We start from the raw sequence: 9,401 nt of genomic DNA, 5'->3' as shown, positions 1-9,401 counted from the left end.
CTGTCAATATGAATCTGTCCTTTTCAGAAATAATTACTAATTAATAAATCCTACTCCGTGTTCAGATGGGAAAGGTTGTCTATGCTAAAGCTGCCCTTTTGTAACCAAGCTGTTTAAACCCTTTTGGATTTTGTCAAGCAAAGAAAGCATCATTTTTTCACTCACTAAGCTCTTCTTTCAAAATTGTGTAAACTCCTTGCAGATCCTTTTTTCCTGTGACTTTTAGAAATATTTATTGAAAAAAGATGGATCATCCTGAATGTAGGCTTGACTCAGATAGATAGTTCACTCTTGTTTAATTAATTTCTTTTCTCCAGCTGCTCCAGAGAATTTCTCTGGTTAATGAAAGAGTGTCTGAAGGTACAAGTGAGCACTTGGACCAGCTCTAGCACCTTGCTAGTGAGACCTGGCTCTGCCGTCACCACACCACTGGGGAAGGCACAGGCTGTCGATGCACCCCACACAGGTCCCCACCACCTTGGCTACCCCAGCAGGGGCCATTCCCAGCAGTGTGTTCTGGATGGTCCTGCTGCCTACAGGGTGGGGTTCATCATGCCTCAGCCACGGAGAAAATGCCATCAAACCCAATGTAGAACAACAGAAGACCTGCACTTACTGTCCCAGGAGCGGGGAGGCAAGGAAGAAAGAGAAAAGGAATATTCTAAAATTCCCAGTACATCACAAAAGCAATTTATCATACTGGAAAAAGTCTTGTGATCCTTGACTTTGTGCTAAAAAACATATCATACAAAAACCTGGATGAATTATTGAAAACATAGTTGGAGGAGGGAAAGGGAAAGCCAACAGCTAGCTAGAGAGCATTTCATTTTCCTGCTTCAGTGGATATCTTTCCGCTGTGTAGATGCCACGGTTTTCTCCCCTTTTTATTTTGACAGGAAGGAAGCAGAAAGCCCTTATAAAGTCAGCTCCACTTGAATCATGCAGAAAATCTGATCTCTCTTCACTATGGAGCAATACAAACTATCAAAACCACCTTCATTGCAATGGCAAGGTATGAAGGTATCATAGTACCTGGTGTTCATAAACTTCTTTTTTTCCTACAAATACACACCTATTGTGAAGAAGCTGCCAGCACCCTTCGCCTTTTCTCTCACCTTTTCTTTCTTTCTTTCTTCCTTTTAAAGGACCCATTTCTAAACCTCACTCAAGCCTTTCATTTTATCTGAGCCAAGAACAAGAGAAGTGAAGTTCATGAGGCTCACTATGGAGACTTTTTGGAGGAATGGGTCTTTACTGGTAATACTGGAGAATAGGCCAGACGTTTAACAGGATGGCAAAAGAAATAAGAGCACAGTACATAGCAGCTGGGGAGGACAAACTAGGAGGCAGAGTCTGGGCTGATCTAAAGGAGAGCACTTCCAAGCAAAGTGAAAATTTTCATCTGAGATCTGTTGCTGATATTTTATTTTAGTCAAATAAGTTCATTGGCAGCATTAAGTTGTTCCATTTTAAACAGTGCTGTTCCAAAATGTCATCTGAACACAAGAAGTGAGAATGTTAAGGAAGAATCAGTCAAGTGTTTAGAGCCAAGTGAAAGAAGACTTTGAAATTCGAACATTTGAAAACCTGTACTAGCGGGTTATTTACCCTAAACAACCTGTATTAACCTGAAATAAAACCACCCACAAGAATCCTGACGTACAGTATTAGAAAGTATAGGTGATTTTTGTTATGTTAACAACTCTCAGATGTCTGACTGTGTTCCAATACACACTTTGACTACAACAATGTAGAAACCTTATCACAACAATTTAATAAAACATAATTAAAATAGATATATTCAGTGAGAACAAAGACAAAGAATTTCATTCAGAAATAAGACCCAAAAATGAATCAGTAAAAATAGTCAACTTTTCATTCAAGATAAACTTTTCAGGTTCTTAACAAATCATACATTTATGAAAGGATCAGATATTGAAAATTAAGCACAAAAAGTGTCTCCATTCTGCCACATCATTCTGAATATTTTAATGCTAAAATATGTGAAGCGATATCCAGTAAGCACCACTGGAAATATTTACATCAACTTTGTAGCAACACATTAAAACCAAAATAATTTACAATTTCAGAGACACAGGGAAAATAACTGGTGAATTGATTGGCAAAATTATTGGCCACTGAAAACTTCATATGATTTGAAAAGCCAATAAATACTACCAGAGTCCTGAGAATATTGCTTCTTTGTGTAGCACAGAAAACTGAAATAAATTATGATTAAAACCATAGATCTACTACCAGGGCCAGGCGACGTTTCTAACTTTCTAAGTACACAATTTATACTTCTTCAAATATCTCTGCCACCTATTATGGAGGTTATTCTTTACTCCTAAGAAATATTCATCAGGAAGATTATTTTCTATTGTCAAATATTCACAATCTTAATCTTTCCTTTTTTTCTTCTCCAATAGAAGAGATTTTTATAGCAACAAGTTTGATTTATTTTGCCTTGTTCCTCGCAGAAGAAGACTCTCAAAGACAAAAAAAGAGCAATAGCTAAACAGACAGGCACCTAACCCAAGGTTCCTGGTAGAGTCCAATTATTAAGCTATTATTATTCTGGCATGCTGCTCCTCACTTAAGATGTAATAAATTAGAACTATTGACATTCTTAATTTAGAAAGACAAGGCATCCTCATGGTCACAATTCACTGTACATTGTGTGACCAACACTCAGCACTTACCTGCACATACCAAAGAAATGCCAGAGATTTCTACCAGTGTATTCTCCAAGTCAGTACTCCAGTCCAGTTGTAGCTACTTTAAAATTGGATACAGTATGTAAGTCAGATGTGTAGATATGATCAAGCTAGAACTAAATAAGAGTCTTAGTAACGTTGAGCATGCTGTAAATCAAAACAAAATTTAAAGAGAAAAACAAACTGATTTTCAGGTTTCACTGAGTGGATGCTACAAAATATGATTTAGGAATTGGGGTTATTCTCTGCTCAGTCTACAATATTTTATGCATGTGTTCAGTAAAATAATCACAGCGATTCAAAATTCATTTAAGAGGATATTCTTCTTCATTAAAAATGAAAGAGCACATTACATGAATAACAATGAGGCTGAAATTAGCTCTTGCTCCTTAGCAGAGCACCAGCTCTGTCTAGTTTAGAGGCAGTTGTGGAAGACAGATGGTCCTAGCATCACAACTATTTTTTAAAATTTATATTGTCCACAGGGTATGACCACACTCTGTGTCATTCATACAGGGCATCCTGATGAAAAGAACCCTTTCCTGGAACTTCTTCAAGGAAAGAAGCTGCTGTGGAAGGACTGATAGCATCATAAGTATGGCCAAGCATCCCCACGTGGTTCTGGCAGTGTGCCTTGATTCTCAGAAAAAACATCTTTCAAGCTAACAGGGTGGTTCAGCCTTTACATCCAGCCACTTTTTCTCAGTGTGACTACCCGACTACAGAGGTGCCCAGCTCACCTTCCTACAGCTCACATAGGGGAAACTGCACCTTACGTTGGTGTTTGAATAGCAAAAGTAGGATTATGTGATAACTATAAAATTTAGTACTGACATTTGAAATCTGTTCTGCTGGCTAACGCAGTGATATCAGGAAAACATTTTTAAAACTAGGTTTTGGTTGCATAAATGCATAAATATTGGGAGCTACTGATGTTCATAAATGCCAGTGTCTCCACATGCAGAAAAACTCTGTGTATAAATAAGTTTATTCAGTATTTGTTTTTATCGTTCTTCTATTTAAAAAAACTTCTGTCACCTTGGCAGATAACAAAGAAAATATTATTAAATATAGGCCTGCAGTTTCCAAAGGCATCTCAGCAGTTAAATGTTTGGCTGACACGAGAATTTACAAACTCTCATGAACTCTATTAAGATTGCCAGCTTGGATGAGTGTTCAAATGTCTCAGTCATTGTATAACAACCAGTAATTTAAGGAAAAATTAGGTTGCAAAAACCCCATTGAACTAAATGCAAAGGTACAAATAGAATTTATTTGGGACTAGCCGACTTCTGCATTAGTAGTGTCTAACCAGCTGAATATCTGCTTGCCACAAGTTTGAGTATTCCCCCTGGTATTTATTTTACAAATCAGTATTTTACAAGAAAAGCATATTTAATGAAAAAAATAAAATGCCTTATTGCAGGAAGCAAATTTTAAAAATAGAAACTGAAAATTTGTGGGGAAAAAAAGTAGAATATTATTTAAATCTTATCAAGAAGTCTATAGTAAGTGTTTATATGTGTACAGGGTTTTTGGTGGGAGGGAAAGGAGGAGTTATGCTTTAGCATAGCTGTTCATGACAGTAAATTAACATAAAATTTGCTTTTCCTATTGTATTTTTATCATCCAAGAACTGAAAAGATAAATACATATGCCATTTCATCTCTGTAAGTAGAACTGTGCTGAAAAAGTACAATGGAAAATTAACCCTTCATAAGCAACCCTGGTAGAACAAAAAATAAAAAGATTAAATGCTCTGCACGTGCAGTGCGACAGCTCAAATATCAGTCTTTCATTCTGATTTCTTTCCTCCACAAGAATGCATCATTCAGTGCTCTCAGGACTGAATTACAATGAATGTCAGTTTGATGAAGCAGAAAAATTTAACCAAAGACAGCCTGGGGAATTCAGCTGCCTGCTTCACCTCACATGAGGTTCTCACCCTGGGATGTGCCTAACAGGATCCCAGCTCTTAACACAAGCAACTTGACAGCAATGCCTGCACTTGCTGTAATGATATAAAGCTGCAGAATATTGCAACCTGTGAAGTACATCTGCAGATAACCAGATCATGTTTTAACATGAGTAAGTTTAAGGGTTTTTTTGACCCTAGGCAAAACATTAAGTTGCGTCTATCTGTCTTCCTCATCCTCACCTTTTGGAAGGAGAAGAGGGCTGGGCAAAATTCCTCATGGAAAGTCTTGTGCAACACTTATCTCCCAGAACTTCCAGAACAGTATGGTTCTGTTTGAAGAAAGAACTCGAAGAATTGGTCAAATAATTTAAAATTATCACAATTAATTCCATTATTGAATTTACTATATTGGTTTAAGGTCAATATTGGTCTTATGTATATAGGCTTATAATTTAAAGTTCTATGCTAATAATATATCATATACAGCTAGCTTAATTTTGTATTTTTTTTTTTTCAGTTAAGCTGTAACCAGATGCAGCCATGGAAGAAGCCAAGTCACAGCTTCTTCTTCCGCTGTCACTGTGGCAGGGTAGGTCACTCTAAATCCTAGTAAAAATATGCATTGCTATAACCTATACACTACACTTACAGATGGATAAAGCCAATGTGGTATCACCATTAGATGGACAGAACTCTTGCTCCAGTGCTATCCTCAACAGTATCACATATCCTCTGATTTCTAATAAGGTTTAAATTTCTGTACTGCCTAATTAGGGAGAGCAATTCCCTGAGGTTCCCTTCCCTACCAGCAGAGAGACACTGGCACCTCCAGAAGCTTATTGGGGTTTGAGACATGCTGGCTAACCTACCATAGAGATGATTTTTTTCTTTTATTTATTAATTGTAAAGAAGGCATTGGGCAGGTAACCTTATTCTCAAGCTTTTTCAAGCATGGCTGATACATGTATATATGTTTACACAGAAGGGAATGGAAAAGACCTCAAACTCCTTTGCAAAACTTAGAAGTTGAAATAGTTTTGTATGACAGTGTATGCTAACTAACTTCTGTAGCTGTCAGTAAAAGCTATTGATTCAAGAGGAAATTACAAACTTGTGAATGTTTGTCAAGAGAAGTTACCCTCAAAGCTCTCTATTCTAAGCCCTGTGGATCACTTGTGAGAAGATGGACAGAATTATTGGTCAGTTGGAACTGAAGTGTTACTTTCATTATGATATAATTTATTCCCACATTTCAGTACTCTTTTGATGGACCTGTGTTCAGGGATATTAGAATAAATAAAAGTCAAACTGAATGCCACTAATAAGGGAATGTTGTGAGAGTGATAACAATGCAGTAATGACACAGATCATCCAGAGAAATTAATAATGTAATGGCTTGCTTTTTCTTTTAATTGCTTTTCCTTTTACTGAAAGACTGAGGCTCTGCTTTCCATCTAAATCTTTTCACAAGTAATTAGAGGGTGCAAACTTCTGTCAGAAGTTAATTTGTTTCTATAGTCCTCAAACCAAAACAGGCAACTGAACATTAGGTCTGGCATTTCTAATTAGAATTCTAATTATATAAAACCTTTTTGCCCAAAACAGCGAGAAACAGTTCCTACTGCTTAATGGAAGTAGAGCTCTCATCAGTCAACATTCTGGTACAGTAGTCATCTATGTAAAAGTCAATTGCTGCATACTACCCACTGCCAACTGTTACCCACATGTAGCCTGAGTAGCAAAATCCATCTAGCAGTGTATGATCTTTCCATTTTTCTTTAAAATTCTGCTTCAGCATGGTGCTTTTCTTTTTTTAATAAGTACATTATCAACAGTAAACTAATATCAGAAGCAACATGGAATTGCTGCTGCAAGCCAGCAAGTTCCAGTGTTTTTCATACTACTACCAATGTGTTCTATAACTTAATTAATCAGTCTGCATCTTATATGCTGTGAGGCCACTGGCATTTGTTACTGCTTACAGCTAAATACTATAGAGTGTTACTCACCAATGCAAAATCTTTCACACGAAGAAAGGAAGAGGAATGGAATAAAAATCAGCAGATAACCAGAACACAAAGTGAGGATGCCCAAATATTGAATAGCTTGTGCTGTATGTGCAGGAGAGGGAGCAAGGCAGGTGTCTCATGATGCACTCTTTTCCACATTGATTTTGCTTCCTCTAACTACCTAAAGAAAAGTATAGTTCTAAAGAACAGAAAGACATTGGCAAGCACCATCATAACCAGGGTTTCCTCCACTCTTTTTTTTTAATCAAATGTAAAAGACTCTGTGAATTCATGCAAGTAAAAGATGAAAAGAGAAGGCAAAGGTTTCCTGGGAAAACCAGTTTTCTGCCTTTGGCAAATGCCAAACAGCTGGCATTCCTAGCACAGTAGACGCTCTAGCAACTAGCAAAGGTAGGGGACAATTTTATACTCTTCATGCACAATGGTCAGATGTATGCAAACTGCATCAAGCTTGTGCTACCTCTAATGTGAGGATTAAGAGATAACACCATACTCTTGCTTAGGTGGTTACACCAGCTTGTAGTATTAGTCAGATATAGACCAAACAAAAGCTTACAAAGGAGTCAAAGCAGTGTTAATACGGTCTTTAGTATAAACAGGCATCCCAGATTAAAAGTCAGAGGAAATCTTCCCACCTGCCTGTGCTGAGCTTATAGTTAAATTCTGCAGAACATTTTAAACAGAAAAATTTGACCAAAAGCTGATTTTTTTTTGATGTATTTGGGTGCCTGTCTCCTAATGTTGCCTTAAAAAAATCTACAGTGAACAGTATAAATTCGTTTTCACCCATATACAGGCAATTTTGATTCCTGTGCTTATATGACATCAGATCCACGGGCACATTTCCAGTGGTATGTCTGTACTTTCAGTTGTATTCCCAGAGGCTTAGTACTGTAGAAAGGCTTCTGATAAAAAATGCTGATAAAATGAAAAAGATTCCATTGCAGTTGTGCTGTAGCACTTCCACATCAAACCTTCTCCCAAGGGCAAAGAACAGATCTTTGGTCTCTACTGGGAATAATAAAAGTGTAACCCCAAATCTTTGTTTTACCAGTATAAGATTTCATGTCTGAGACACTAAAATTCTCTTGTTCACAGAGGTTGCAGAAGTGGTGCACAATGTTTGTTTCTTTGTTTGAGAAAACACAGAGAAAGAGAGGAATAGCACTTTTTTTCTTGATGCTTGAGATTAAGTGGGTAGGATGCTATACAAGGTCCAACACAAAAAAACCAAGACTGACTCTACAGTTTGGGAACCAAGAGTGGGAGGACAGAGACAAAGAGATGGTTACAGAACATGCTCTGTCACAGTGAGACAAGGCTCAACTTCATCGCTTCACTTAGTATATGTATGTTCATATATATCTGTTCAAATGTGGATGTTTTCTTACACTTAGTCAGAAAATGTCAGTGTGCAAGAGTGAACAGTGAGTTAATATCAAGTTTCTTGTGAAACTGAAGAAATCCACAACAGAAACTTCTCAAGTTATTGACTGTGGCTTAAGGCGAAGAGATCCAAGATCAATTTGGTGCTCAGAGGACGCCAGTTAGTAGATGAAAGCAAATACAACAGAGATCCTCAACAGCCTGCTATAAAATGATCTGTGAAATTGCTTTGAATGTTGGCAGCACCATATGCAGCTATGAGTCAACTCAGAGGGAACTATTTTGAAGGTGATCACAGCTGATTTTCTTAATTTGTTAAACAAAAGAGTTATAGGCACAGTCTCAATTTTTTTTTGTGTTGGACCTACACATAGTTCAGAAAATTGGCAAATAAGGTCAGCAATTAGATAGCAAATCAGCACGTATATCCAGCTAAGCTACAAGGTCATTGATGAAGAAGTAGATGCTGAAGAACAGCACTGAGAGGGAGCCTTTGAGAAAAGAACCATGTAGTGCAATTCCCAACAGATAAAACAGATTCCCCGCCATGCAAAGGGCTGATCAATATGCCATCAGTCAGATATTTGTATTGTTCTTTACACAGATCTCAAATATGACCTTTTAAATAGACTTCTGCCTTGACTGACAGGCTGAATTTGATTTCTTCTGTGAAGTTTTTGGATCTCACCAGAATTCCTCACTTGTCTTAGAATGAGAAAAGTGTGCATATATTTAGACAGAAAATAACTGTTTTCTTTAGTTGGTTAAAGTATTCTTCCTCTTAAGCTTTTAATCTTCCTTTTATTTAAAAAAATAATAACTATGCTTAGCCCTCATTCTTATGATGTTTTCTTCTCCATCTGCAGGAAGTAGTGCTCTGCTAGGCAGGAAAGCACCCCTCATTCCTTGCCTTGCTTTGGGATGTGTTTGCTGCTACACATCCTGCATCCTTTAATGATAACAGTAGACTCCTTCTGTAAATGGTGTTTTCTTGCATTCTGTATTTGCCTGGGAAATCAAAACACAAACTCACTCTGTAAGTTATGCTTCTTACATAAGAATCAGTCTTTCCAATGTTGATTTGCCCAAGAGTCAGAACATGCGTAATCCTTTCTGCCCCAGGGTCTCTCAACTATTTTTACTGTCTATGCAATGTGTCTGTGTGGTGTATATTTAGCCATCAAGCAGCAGTTGTTTAGGAGCCACTTTGTCTGTCAAGTGCAAAAGAGGGCCAGATTTCAGGGCAGTTTAGACAGAAATGGCAGTGGATGCATCTATTTAACAATGCTTACTCCACTTGCATCAGCCTCCAGCCACTATCGTCAGCTAAAGACAATTGACTTGTGAACT

The sequence above is a fragment of the Cuculus canorus genome, chromosome 3 (genome assembly GCF_017976375.1).
Source record: "Cuculus canorus isolate bCucCan1 chromosome 3, bCucCan1.pri, whole genome shotgun sequence".
NCBI lineage: Eukaryota > Metazoa > Chordata > Aves > Cuculiformes > Cuculidae > Cuculus > Cuculus canorus.
Note: the sequence above shows the minus strand (reverse complement) of the source record.